Source organism: Mixophyes fleayi, chromosome 4 (genome assembly GCF_038048845.1).
Source record: "Mixophyes fleayi isolate aMixFle1 chromosome 4, aMixFle1.hap1, whole genome shotgun sequence".
Taxonomy (NCBI): domain Eukaryota; kingdom Metazoa; phylum Chordata; class Amphibia; order Anura; family Limnodynastidae; genus Mixophyes; species Mixophyes fleayi.
The window spans coordinates 191,643,043-191,657,604 of record NC_134405.1 but is presented as its reverse complement, the minus strand read 5'-3'; the positions used below and the strand labels follow the sequence as shown (position 1 = coordinate 191,657,604).

Sequence of the window (14,562 nt, the reverse complement as noted above, 5' to 3'; positions counted from 1 at the left end):
TTCCAGTTGCCGCAAACAATTTGAAAGGGGATTCTTCAGAGAAAATGACTTTACCACAGTCTCCAAATCCCTGTTCCTTTAGCAGAATATCAGTCTGTCCCTGATGTTTTTCCTGGAGAGAAGTGGCTTCTTTGCTGGCCTTCTCGACACCAGGCCATCCTCCAAAAGTCTTCACCTCACTGTGCGTTCAGATGTACTCACGCCTGCTTGCTGCCATTCCTGAGCAAACTCTGCACTGCTGGTGCCCTGATCCCGCAGCTGAATCAACTTTAGGAGACGATCTTGGCGCCTGCTGGACGTTCTTGGGCGCACCGAAGCCTTCTTCACAACTATTGAACCTCTCTCCTTGAAGTTCTTGAGAATTCAATACATGGTTGATTTAGCCTGTGAAGACCTTTTTCTGTGCAAAGCAATGATGACTGCACGTGTTTCCTTGCAGATAACCATGGTTAACAGGGAAGGAAGAGCAATGATTTTAAGCACCACCCTCCTTTTAAAGCTTTCAATCTCTTATTCTAACTCAATCAGCATGACAGAGTGATCTCCAGCCTTGTCCTCGTCAACACTCTCACCTGTGTTAACGACAGAATCACTGACCTGATGTCAGCTGGTCCTTTTGTGGCAGGGCTGAGATGCAGTGGAAATGTTGTTTTTGGGATAAAGTTCATTGTCATGGCAAAGAGGGACTTGGAAATTAATTGCAATTCATCTGATTACTCTTCATGACATTCTGGAGCATAAGCTAATTGCCAACATAAAAACTGAGGCAGTAGACTTTGTGAAAAATAATATTTGTGTCATTCTCAAAACTTTTGGCCATGACTGTATTAGAAAAATCAATACATCGGAATACAATTTTACATTCTTCCCAGGGAAGGGAATGCAGTTCAGTTTACCATCTATTAACAAAACAGTTTCAATAGATTGTCATATTTAAAGCAAGACTCTTTCCCACATTATGTGACCTCCATTTTGTTCCAGTGTGCTCCTTTGTTCTATAGTCCATGAAACAAGATTGATTAGCAACAATACTGCTTTCATCATGACTAATATAAAGGGTTAGTAATTGTTAGTCATGGAATGCACACAAAGCTCTGTCTGTCACAGGCATCTGTTATAATGTCACAGAAGCTTACATTTTGTGGCATGCAGCTCTAATTCTCTGAAAGATTAGAATTATATGAAAAAAATCAAAACAATCAGTATCATACAAAATGTACATTTCTGAATATAGAGTGAACTCCACATTTGAGGCATTTACCCATACATGTGATAATAAATAAATTATCATTTATCATTTACCTAGGTGCTTGGCTTTGTCCCTCGTCTTCCTGACATCAGGCGCGCACACAATCTTCGGTGAGAGCCTGCACCTCAGTCCTTCTACCTCTGGTGTCTGGTGCCCAACATTCACCTGTTAGCAGATACCTACTTCAAAAATGTGCTCAGTGCACAGCACTGTACCTAATTATCAAATTATTGTGGCTGTTTTGTGCTAGTCTGAATTGTTGCTTTGATCTCTCGTTTCTGACCAACCCTGTGTGTCTGTGATCCTGATCTTAGGTTTTTTTCTCAACACTGGTTTGTGACTATTGGCCTGTCTTCAACCACATTAGTGTCTTGTTGCTTGATTTGCGCATCTTCTCGTGTCAACAGCTACCTACTGGGGCAATTATGAAGGAGGTGAACAGCGAGTGACCTGTCATGAAGTCTTTACCTGGTGAAGACAGGACAATCATAAAGAATCAACGTCTCATTTGAGCAAACTCCAAACGCTAGTAGCACAGGTTCACAGAAAATTCAGATTTTTTTTTTACATTGCTTTCTATTTATTGCAATATGTAAATAAATAAAGCTAATAACATAATCTGATGAATTGGGATGGGAGACAGACAATAACAAAAACATGAAATCAAATGAAGAAAATAGATGTCTGAGTGTTCACATAAAACTATTTCTATGTTGATCCAATTACAGAGATTTCCATGTAATAAACAAACACCAGATAGCCAGTAAAATCAATTTCAATAAAAACGTACGGGTAGTGGGCTAAAGTTAAACTTCAAAGCTAAGTAAGGGACACCAAGCATGGTGATTAAACAAAAAACATATCAGCATACTCAGTATAAAATGCTGGACTGTTCCAATTGCCTTTCAATATCACTAACATGGTTGCAAGGGTCCTCGGCAAATTTGAAAGGGGTGATTGTTGGGGTGAGTTTTTACAGGAGCTTCAGTGCCCAAAACAGCTCGACTATAAATTTTCCATGAGCAATAGTGTCTAAGGTGATGTCAGCATGGAACGCCTAAGATAAGAACATCATCAGCAAAGGGCAACAGTGAGCAGAAGCACATACTTGAGTATCATGATATCCATGCATCAATTCCAAGTGCAAAACAAAACAGGGCAGCAACTGCAGATCAATTACTGCAAATTTCAACCTGTGGCACCATAGTTTAATCAAGAGCTGTCCAACGTCACAGAGCAAGATATCATAGTTGTGTTGCAGTGAATAAACTGCTCATCACACCTGGCAATGCACATTTCCGAACTTAGTGGTTCCTTTAGAAGCCAAAGTCAGTGCTAATTGCTACTTATCGCTACTTTCTTCATGATGGGCGGGATGTCTTCCTGGATGGCAATGCCCCATACACACAACATCTGTGGTCCCCCAATGGTTTCATGAGAATCACACTAAGGTTATCCATGTGTCATGGCCTTCTCAGTCACCAGATCTGATTAAACTGAATAATTATGTGATATTCTGAATCAATGCCTGAGACGTTTTCCAGCACCATCAACCAGGCATCAGTTAAGTGATTTTCTTGTGGAAGAATGGTGCTGCATCTCCCCTGAACAATTCCAACCATTAGTAGACTCAATGAAATGGAGCATACAGGCCACAATGGGCACAAATGCTGTTCTAAATCCTTATTACGTGAACTTATATTGGTGTTTCTATTTTTTTGTCCACTGCCTGTAGATACCTGATTCAATCAGGAGCTATAGAATAAGATAACCTCCAGCTGTTTGTGGTAATAAACCACTTTGATAAGGTAACACTTAAGGTATACAAGCATTCAAACATTTCATTTCTTCTTTGCACTTCATTGTATACCCAGTGATGTTTAAAATGCGCTAACAAATTCAGCCAGGATGGATCCAAGTGTGCCATGTATATCTTTGTTTATATAAGTATTCACAAAAACATGCCAACTTACAGTAAGTAGCTAGTAACATGCAAGCAAGGCAGTTATCAAAAACTCTTCTGCTATGTTGTTGAAGAGGTTGTGCAGAAATGCTTTCATGAATTAAATAAATGTTAAAAAACATCAACACTAGCCACAATTAAACTAGTATCCAAGGTTGGTTTCTAGGTGCCAGAAAAGTAACACATCTAATTAATGTAGTAGTGGAACAGTAAAGGAAACTGTAATCAAAACAGATGTTAAAAATGCTATTTAAGTGAATCCTAATTAAGCCTTTGTTTTGTTCCATTAAGTCCAAAGCTAAACCTATTAATAGACAGCAACAGTGACACCTACAGAGTATCAAGTAAGAGGAGGAGCATCTGAAGCAACATAACAGTAAGTATAAAGATGGCAAAATCCAATCATATTGAAGTTTCCTACTTTTTATCTTTATTAAAGATATATATCAGCAATAAAACATGTTTCATCAATACCAATAACAAAACTCAATTTAAGGTAGAAGATAATTTTCACAATGAGAATAAAAGCATCCTATAAATCTTTAAGCTATATATTCATTGTGCTATTTGTATATATTTTAAAACTGCTTCACCTGAACAATGATTCAAATTCAGTTTTTAATGTATTCCAGTTGAATGCACTATAATGTCCTCCTGTGTTCTGATGGGTATGCCTCCTCCCTCCAGGAAGTTCATCTACTCATGGCAGTCATTATCCCTTTTGTCTGTGTTCTATAAATTATCTGTCATTACTGTATTCCATATTAAATCTATACTGGAAATGTTACAACTTATACAAGAATGATAATTATAACTAATAATAAATTGCTGAAAATAAGTGGTGTACAAATTCTCATACAATGTCTATTGTCATGGCTACACTTGCACACAATCTCACACATATCTGACAACAATAGCATCAGATGACAGAAAGTAATACATATTTACATAAAAAGTGTTCCTATATTAATGTGTCAGCTATACATAGGGGGATATTCAATTGTTCGTCCGGACCTCAGAAAAACTCAGGCTCTAAAACTATTACCGTTAATACGGTAATTACTCGCTGAATTTCAGCTCGCAGCTCCCTGAGCTGCGAGCTGAAATTCAGCGAGTAAATTACCGTATGAATGGTATTTACGCGCAATATTACCGTATTAACGGTAATAGTTTTAGAGCTCGAGTTTTTCTGAGGTCCGGACGAATAGAGTTTAATATTAAATTATTGTACAGTGCATATCATTGTAAGTATTGCAAACGTTAATTTTGTTCAAGGCACTTTTCTATAGTTTCTGTTAGACTTAGGTAACAAACCAACTACACAGACACCTTTTTGCAGCAGGCTGGCCTATGTATATGCATACTGCCTACTTTCATATTCATGATACCAAGCTATGCCTCCTAGAATGAGTCTCCAGAACAAGGCTAGTCATGTCCTTCGCCTTTAGCACCCCCTTTCCCTAAGAGCAGAGTGTGCTTAACGCTACATCCCTAGGTCTTGGGCATGTAGTAGTAGAGGTGTATGCTTTGGATGGTGTCATATGCAAACTAACTACTAGTCATATAAAACAGCAAATATGTGATTATGAATTAATTTACAGTAGTAGCTCGATATGGCTCAGAGGAGCTCTGTGTACAGCCAGCGGTTAAAACTTGAAAACAGAACCTAAATGAATGTGTCTCTTTGATTGTGTTAAACTTCTCTGCTCTCTCCAGGAGTTGTTTGTAGATAAGAGAGCCCAACTCATGGTTACAGACCAGCATCCTGTATCAATTTGTGGCACTAGTCGCAAAACTTGAAGCCTTTGAAATATCTCTTAAAGGATAGGGTTATGCAATAAATTTCTGGTCTGTCTCAGACATCTCCACTGCTGAGCTAGGCAGATGGGTTAAGTGTTAATGACAAACTAGTGGAAAAAGGACACAGGAAATAGTCATATCATACTTTCTCAAATATCATTATAACAGAAGCTGTGCATGGTATGCAGATGAAGGGAAACTTATGTTGTGTGGAGGAAAAATCATATTTGTAGGCCATTCGGGCAAGAAGTTAGGATTGGTTAAATAAAACTTGACTGGGAAGGTGATTTGAACAGGAGTCATAAATACCTAATTTGCATTTACACAGACTTTCTAGTTCTGGCATCACATGGAGTGGGGCTATTGGCTGCTGCAGCAGTTTTATAACTGTTCTGTAACTCTTAAGCAATTGTTCACTTCTGGGAGTTAATTTTCATGTTGAGGAGTGTCCCTTTATTCTGCTTCTCCCAAAAAAAAAGAAACTTGACTATGTGTAACTTATCATTTCTGTGTTTTTCCTATTTAGTTTTATAAGAAACTGTTGCATAATATATTTGCATATCATTTGTTAACTGTTTTATTTTAAACATTGTGGATTTATTTACCATAATAAATGACACTTAATTAGTTCAGGTTTCTGTCTTCTTATGAATCATATGTCAGGCAGCTTGGTTTTAAAAAGGCTACATAGCTGTAACAGGGAAGACCATTTTGGTTTATGATAACTCTGAGCAATGTAAATGGTGATAGATTAATTAACTTTTAAAGGGAGAACCGAAGGCTTCCTGAGAAAGTGGCACCTCTATGCAAAAAACCTTAGTGGTGGCATAATTGGTAAGGCAAAGTTAAGTTTTAATCATTTATAAACAGACAAGGGGGTAAATGTATCAAGTTGAGAGTTTTCCGGCAAGTTTGAAAAGTGGAGCTGTTGCTTATAGCAACCAATCAGATTCTAGCTATAATTTTGTAGAATGTACTAAATAAATGATAGCTAGAATCTGATTGGTTTTTCAAACCTGACAGAAAAATCTCAGCTTGATACATTTACCCCCAGGTGGTTGTTTTTGATTACCCCTTTGTCACCCACACATCACGCAGGCTCAGATGAGTGCTGGATCGTGAAAGAGGGCAATGGTACAGCAAGGCAAACAGCTACCTGCATTAAAAATAGAGTAAGCACAATAAAACTTTAAAAACATAACACAATATATTAATAATAAACAACCATGCTTTTTTCCTTTCTTTTTTTTAAATGTCTCATATAAGCTACTAAGTAGAAACCAATGATTAAGAGCCATGACGTATAACAAGCAATAAACATGCTTTCAATGTGCTCAAAGCACTTAAAAATGCAGGAGAATCTGAGGACAAATACAGTCATTCAAACTAACAAAAATTTGATACATTTTTACTGATGTCCATTTTAAAATCCATAGTTATTCTACCAAATTTAGGAAACATTGTTTTTAGGTCAATCTAAAACAATTAAAAACATTTTCATAAATTGTTAGAATACCTTTTCTTACCCAAGATTCAACCAAAAATCCATTCTCTCATCATCTATCTGGACTACTTCAATATTCTCTTATCTAGCATTCCCCTCATCCTTCTCTCCAAATTTCAATTCATCCTAAATGCTACAAGAAGACATATCTTCCTCTCTTGCTGCTCCACTCTGCAAATCCTTACATTGTCTTCTCCTTTCCGCAATTCAATTAAAATTGCTCACCATAACCTACAATTCAGCATCACCACCACTTCATACATCTCAAACCTTATCTCGAAATACTCTCTCTCCCATATGCCCTGAGATACGCCATCAGGGCTTGATAAAAGGTACAGGCCGCCCTAGACTAATGTGCTCATAGCACCCCTTTGCCTTCCACGCCAGTCTAATAAGCGGTAGGTAAAAACAAACTTTAAAATCTAGCTTCCTTCAATCCCTCCCCACCAATGTTTATGTTCCCATGATTTTGAAACTTAGCACCAACTGGCTTTTTAAAAGGGTCACAGCAATCTTTGTCACTCCTTTCATTTTCATTAGCAGAATGGAGGCATGAACAAGCGCTACTGAGGGTGCAAATGTGAAAGTGACTGCCACAACTGCTCCTGTCGCCATCCATGTCTCTCCTCCTCAATTATCCTCAAGCCTATAGGAATACATCAAGATTAAAATCTTACTACATTTTTAATTTTTTGGAGAACAACTATTCTTTCATATTTTAAAATTAATTTCAGTTTAAAGCTCAATCTGTCACAATTATGCACCCCCCAAATCCTCACGCCCTAGGCTTCAGCCTAGCCAGCCTATTGGATAATTAGGCCTTGTCCACTGTTAACTTGTGCCTAATTTTTCCTCTCATAACCAACTCACTCCCGCAGACAAGGCTTTTCTTGTGCTGCTAACTACCCACCAATGGAATTCCCTACCGCTCCTAATCAGTCTCTCCTCCAGCCCTCAAATCTTTTAGTGCGCTCTGAAAACTCATCTCTAGAGCCTACCCTAGCACCACCTATACTACTCATGCTAGTAGACCCTCACTGCTGTCTCAATTTCCACATTCACTCCTATTATCTTAGCTCTGCCCTTCTACCAATAGAGTGTAAGCTTTCTCAAATGCAGGGCCCTCCCTACCCTCTTTTTTCATATCTGAACTTATTTTGACAACCTTGTATGTCCTTGTTTTATGAATGCTGTTTTCTGTGGAGCACTGTGGCTCCTTACAACTTGAGGACAGTAATAATATTAATAAATTCCTTATTCCGAGAGCTATGAGTCCTCTGCCAACTTCAAGAATTATTTCTTCATCTTATGTGAATTATTAAAAAGAACTATTTTCATCAGATGTTGCAACAAAAATATACAATATTTTAGGACAACAGCTTTTACTCAATAAAAAAAGATTCTTGGTTTGGTCGTAAAAAGGGTTAATTTGTGAACATGGATTATTTTGATTATGATAAACTCAAACCGATTAAATGATGCAGCAGCAGTGTTTTCAATTTTGTTGAATTTGGACAATACATAATTATGTAGTTAGGCAAATATATTCCTCCATTGGGTGTTATAATCATTAAACTAAAATATTTCTCGGGTTACACTCCAGAGAGTTACTTTTGCAATTTGTAGCAATGAGCAACACAAACTTACCTACTACTGGGTAAATTAAAAGAACAAAAATAATATTCATTTTGTTAATAAGACAGTTTTTCTCACAAATTAGGCTGCAAAATGAGCATGAAGCAAGCAGTTTATTGCTGTACCAGAAGAATATCACTGAACCATAACTGATAAAAATGAGTTGTACTTGGTTAAAGAAAAAACACTACAGGAAAAGATTTACATATCTAATATGCAATAACTTAAAAAAAAAGGATTGCTGTGTTATTTACCTTAATTAGACACAAAGCCCAGGTACACAATGTTCCGTTTGGTTCTTCTTACTAAACTTGGCAAACTTTGCCCAGCAGCAGAAACTAGTACTAAAAAAATAGATCAATATAAAGTATATAATTTAGAGATATTTCCTGGCCCTCGTGTTTCGGTTTCGGGACTGGTGTCTGTTCTAAACCACATTCGTGTTTTGGCCAAAAAAAATTGCAAAAGGTTTTGGATCTGGATTTAATTAAAAATAGTAAAAAAATAGGTAAACTAATGTCATTTTGAGATGTTTTTGCTCCTATATTACTATTTATAGCTTTAACATTCATTTCCAGTAGTTTCCAATATATTGTCTAATGGATCCCCTCAAAACTGTCCCAATTTCCCAAATATTGGCCAAAATCTGAAGCGAGCTGTCTTAATGAAGGACTTTCCGAGCATTGTATTTGTTTTCTCCAAATCAATTCAAAAAAATAATAAACTGCATAGTGTTGATCTACCTTTCATTGCACCGAAACCTCCTTCACATGTTCAGACTTATACCCCATTCATACTGCACCAAAATCCCAGGTTTTTGCCGGGGCGAGCTCAAACGACCCGGGTCTTGGTGCAGTATGAATGGTACAAGTCAAAAATCCCGGGTCTAAAAACCCGGGTCTTCAACCCGGGATTTATCGAGGGGTAATTCCCGGGTTGGACCCGGGTTACCTGCACTATGAATGGTGCAGCCCGGGTTTTTCAACCCGGGTTGCACAGAAAACAAGCTGATTGGCTGTCTGCCTGTCTCTGGAGGATGATGTCATCGATGGGAGCCCATGGAAGATTCGAGAAGGAGTTTAGGAGAAATGGTGGATGGTGGAGTGCAGATCAATCAGATCAAAAACCAGTCACCTTTCAATGACATCACCATTTTTCAGCCAATGAAAACTGCTCTGGTGATGACTCCCACAAATTGCCAGGGCACAGACTTGTGCAGTATGAATGGGGTCAACCCGGAAAATTCCCGGGTCCGAGGTGCAGTATGAATGGTGTTTCTGAGCTGGGACGCTCCGAGCCCCGGCAAAAACCCGGCTTGAAAAACCCGGGATATTGCCGGGGCGGCGTAATGAAAGCGGTATAAAATAAAAAATAACCACATGGACACCAATGTAAATTTGGCAAAGGGTCCCAGTTTTCATTTAAACAAAAATGGTGGCGGAAAGAGCAATGCGAGTCAGCTAACTACTTATAGCAAAACCAAACAGTGGATATTCAAATTGCCATAACACCACTGGTCCCAGAATATATTTCTTAACAATTTTACGGCTTCCTAGTAATTGTCATAAGTGTTTTTGAACTAGCAGGAGAGGTCTTCACGAATAGCAGCCGCCTTTTGGGTAAATCTGGACACTCTCACAGGTACTCATATGCCCCCAGGACTTAACTCAACGTAGTAAAAACTTATGAGCAGAAACTGGTAGCATGAAGATAGGCGAAATGGAGCCAAGAGCACGCCCCCATGTTCACTCAGGAGGCAGCAATAATTTAATTCCAGCTGCGCACCCCAGCTGCCTGTTACTAGCTAGAACGCAGTGGCAGTGTGAGGCGTCCCTGTTGCCTTGGTGTCAAAGTGAGCACACGCCTTCTTGGGGAGCACCTCTACTGCAAGTCTCGGGCAATCCCCTTTACCGCGGGGTTGGACAAAGCTTCCCCCATGGAAATGACATTTTAGCTCTCCCTCCCCATAAATATATACAAGTCCACAGGTTTGACTAAGAAGGGCAACATTACAGCACAGATCTACCTCACTCCAAGGACAATGTCATCTTAAATTCCACCATTTACCATTGTGCCCTCTCATCATCTTTTAAATGTTTACTAATGCTGCTATCTGTAATAGTCCACTGTTGTCTTAATAAAGAATTTTGTAAATCTGCGATCAGTGCATTTGCTTTCTCCGACAATTCAAAAAATAATTAACCCTACTTTATGGTTCTCTAAATCCATCACATAGCTTAAATCATCAGCCATCATGTTTCCATCTATACATGTGTACTTTGCCAGGGCCAAAATCTGTCCTCTTAATTTCTCAGGATAAGGACTTTCAATTGTACTGTCAAGACAAATGTTTTATACAAAGCCCTAAGTAACACTCTAAACATCTTGCAATAACACTATATTTAGACAGCTTCCACTTTGGAGTAATGATGATTAAGGTCCAATTCTTAATACTATTCCGGATCCTTTATGACTCCCCCCACCTATATCCCCTTCCCCTTTTTTATATATACTATACCAATGTAATTATTACTTTATTGTCTTATTGTACTTATAACCTAAAAACTGAAAACAAAAAAGTATTTTACACTGCTAACATAACATCATGTTATGATCATGTTTACGGATATCTATAATATAAATGCCTAGTGGCGTGTGTTAGTCTGTGTGTGGGAAAAAAAACCAATCTGCAGCGCCACCTGCTGGGCGGAGTTATACACTGACCTACTATATTCTTAGTGTGTGTGGAAAAAAAAACTCAGAAAGGGCTGAAATTTGGTATACTAAGATGTTTTTAATTTGTTAATTTAATTTGTTAATTGTTAAAAGTGTTTATAAAGATTTTAAAAAAATATATATATTTCTTGAAGGAGAAGTGACAGTTGGGAGTGGTTGGTGGTTGCCGGGGGTGACAGTGGGGAGTGGTTGGTGGTTGCCGGGGGTGACAGAGCGAGAGGAGTGTGATACTCAGGACCGCTGAGAGAGATCCCTGTGTCTGGATAGACATCTGGATAGATGTGGCGATAAAGATGAAGGATGAGGTGATGGAGAAAAATGATGAGGTGGTGACATGTGGACAAAACCACGTTAAAATATGGCGCTTGCGTCGGGAAGTAACGCTCTTTCCCTGAGGAGTCCTGGCCTAGCCCCAAATGCATGACAAGAACCTTTTTAACACCTTAAGTAGCTTGATTTGACTAGAATGCATGAGTATCATGCACGGGTTAACTTGTATAAATATAAGTCTCCAGAGCACTTTGCCTTAAGTCGATACATTTAAATATAGGACATGTTAAGTAATAACAAGAAACTGCAAGGGCAAAAGCAGGGTTTTTAATGGGTAACACTGATGTCACAAGTTGTGAAAAGCCACAGAACAATGTAGAAAGAAGCCTTCACTTTACTCTTGCTCCTTTCTAGAATATCAACGTTAGGCATTGCAGTTCTACATGGGACACCAGAGGACACGGTGTAGCTACAAAAAGCAGGATCAGGCCACTTTGAGCTTCTGTGTTTGTAAAATTGTTCTGTTGATCATGGGAGCCTGTGAAGGGGTCACAGGAGATCAGAACTCAGAGGAATTGTTAGTGCTGCTATAACAGGGCCCCAACATCTGCTGACATTGTAATGGACTTTGCTGCTAATAGATGGACATAACTCTATTGATAGAGCCAGTGTTATTGCTGATGATAAATAGACACCCATTTCTGCTGGCATAGTAAAGTCCACTACAAGCATACTATTGATATTCACCTCTGTTATCCTAGTCATTTGGGCACCTGTGTCTTGTACTGCACTGAGTTGATTGGCTGTGGTGGAAAGAGCTGGCTTCTCTGTTGGTGGAATGGAAGATTGGGAAGAAACATGATCCAAACTCCCAGGTGGTGGGAGGTTTCTGTACATCAGGGAACCTCTCTAAGGGGTATATTTACTAAACTGCAGGTTTGAAAAAAAATGGAGATGTTGTCTATAGCAACCAATCAGATTCTAGCTGTCATTCTGTCGAAAGTACTAAACAAATGACAACTAGAATCTGAATGGCTGTTATAGGTAACATCTCCACTTTTCCAAACCGGCAGTTTATTAAATATACTCCTAAGTATGTGTCTGTACAACGCATAACCATTAGACAAGAGAACACTACATTCTTGTGGCATTTGAAATATTTCCCTTTCATTTTAATAAATACATGATACAAAATGATTGCCGAAATCTTCACACAGGACAACAGCCACATGACGCTCTTCATTTGGCCACAATGAAAGGGCTCGTCCCCACATAACATTAAAACATTGTCAGTATTAAATATTAACATACATTTTATATTTGGGTCTTACCCTACAAACAATTAAATGGTCACTTACTTAATATGATAAGTAAATAGATATTGTGATATCAAAAGTTTAACATGATTTGCTGCTGGCGTGTGAAAATATGCCGCTTCGTCTGTAGCAATATTTTTGACATCAAAATGCCTCCATCAGTTACCATAGTTACCGTTTTAGTCCTATGAACTAACAGAAGAGATCAAATAAATCTGTGTTTCTCTGACAATTTCTGATAACGTACAAGGCTTGAAAAACATAGTAGCATTTGAAAGTGCATTTGTGCTGGTGTCAACACCTAGTGTCACGTCTGTTCCGAAGCAGAAATAAAAGTACATAGTAAATCATCTGGTCTCACTTATATGTAAAAGTAAGAAATGGTCCTGCAAACCATAAGTAAAACATTAACAGTCATTTACAAACACATGAAATGTGGATGCACATAGCAAATACAATATCCAATCTTTTTCTTTCATGACATTATTTCCCAGTTTCTGCAAATATGTAATCTGTGCCCGATTTTGCAGCCAAATGCAAAATAAGATTTTGTTTAGTAAGACATTCGAAATAACTGCTAGCGTGGAGAATGCTCATAAGGACATATTCTGGTTTATTGGGCATTTCCATTTTGGACAAAACAACTTTACTTTTGCATATTGTCTGATGTGGCAGTGATCAGTTGTCAGTCCCTAGTTTCAGCGGGGCAACGTTTGCTCAGCCTGTGTACATTTTATGGGGGAAAGAATTATCTAATTAAATCATTAAAATGTATAAATTGAAAACATGAACTAAATATAGACCTAACGTCTACTTACTCACAAATAACACATAAATGTTTTTTTTATGATAAACATTTGCAGTTATTAGTGTCTCAGAAGTGAGGGCACACTGGATTTTAAAGTGCTGTTTTTAATTTTGCTATTATGTATTCCAATCACGGACAGCAAATTGCCATGCAAAGTGTCTACACATATTAGCTTCGAAAAGTGGAATAAGGTGTGCAGAAGCAGGAGACAAATCGGTAAATTTGCACAAAAAGATTACGTGCAGCGCATGCAAAAGTCTGTTATACTTTTGACTAGTTCATTGTCTTTTTACATAACATGCACACACATACAACCCATTGTTACTTTTCTGCACATACGGTGGCGTCATTTACTGTAACCTTATTGAAGGTTTTTTTAATAAACAATATTTAATCAGTTTACTTAAATTACAATAAAAAAGTAATAAACAAAAAAAAAACAATTTGGGACTAGTAGTGTTACAAACTGTGAGCTGGCAGGTATGCAATTAGTTAAAATGCATCAGGTATAACAGCATTATTGTAATGGTAAAACTGCTTATGTGTATTGCACACAAATACATACTCAACATACAAACATATTGACTTTAAAATGCTCTAATGATCAGCTATGAATCAAAATTACTTGCATCAACCAATATTTTGATTGCTTCACCAAACACTGATTTGATTATTTCATATATAATCATAACAAATAAAGTTCATATCAGTTACTTGCAGTTATGTAAAACAATGACTCTTCCAATAAAAAGTCACGTTGTCAATAAACTATTTTCTACAATTGTAGTATAATATATTTTATGCCACGTACCGCATAGTTGCCTTTTCTCCCCGAATGTCTGGGAGACTCCTGAATTTGTAGGAGTTGTCCCGCTCTCCCAGCAGAGCAGTGCTACCTCCTGCATCTACCCTACTTCTAGATCCTAAAAGTTGGCAAGTATAACATACAGAGTTTACCGAAGTCATGGTGAAATTAAATGACTGCTTTACTGCAAGGGTGCAGGAATTGCTACTTAGGTACACACTTATTTCTGTTAGAAATGTGCATTCTTGGAATACACATCCTTCACCTTTGTATTTTGGCCATCTGTAACAAAGCTATGATCTGTTTAAACTAAAGAGCCTATTTATCAAATATTATTTTGCCTTCAATCCTGCAGAAACAGTTGTTTCTGCAGGATTGAATTAAACTTTAGTATTGAGGTTATTTAACAACAGTGTTATGCTGAATTATGACTAAATTATTTCTCAGTACAGCCATCTCCATATTCTCTATGGGAA

At 37.9% G+C, this 14,562-nt stretch overlaps 1 protein-coding gene across 3 annotated transcripts in view; it reads right to left on the bottom strand.

Moving 5' to 3' along the window:
• The window catches only part of IMMP2L (inner mitochondrial membrane peptidase subunit 2), a 906,113-nt gene that overhangs the window by 585,488 nt on the left and 306,063 nt on the right, over nt 1-14,562 (bottom strand). The window lies entirely within an intron of this gene.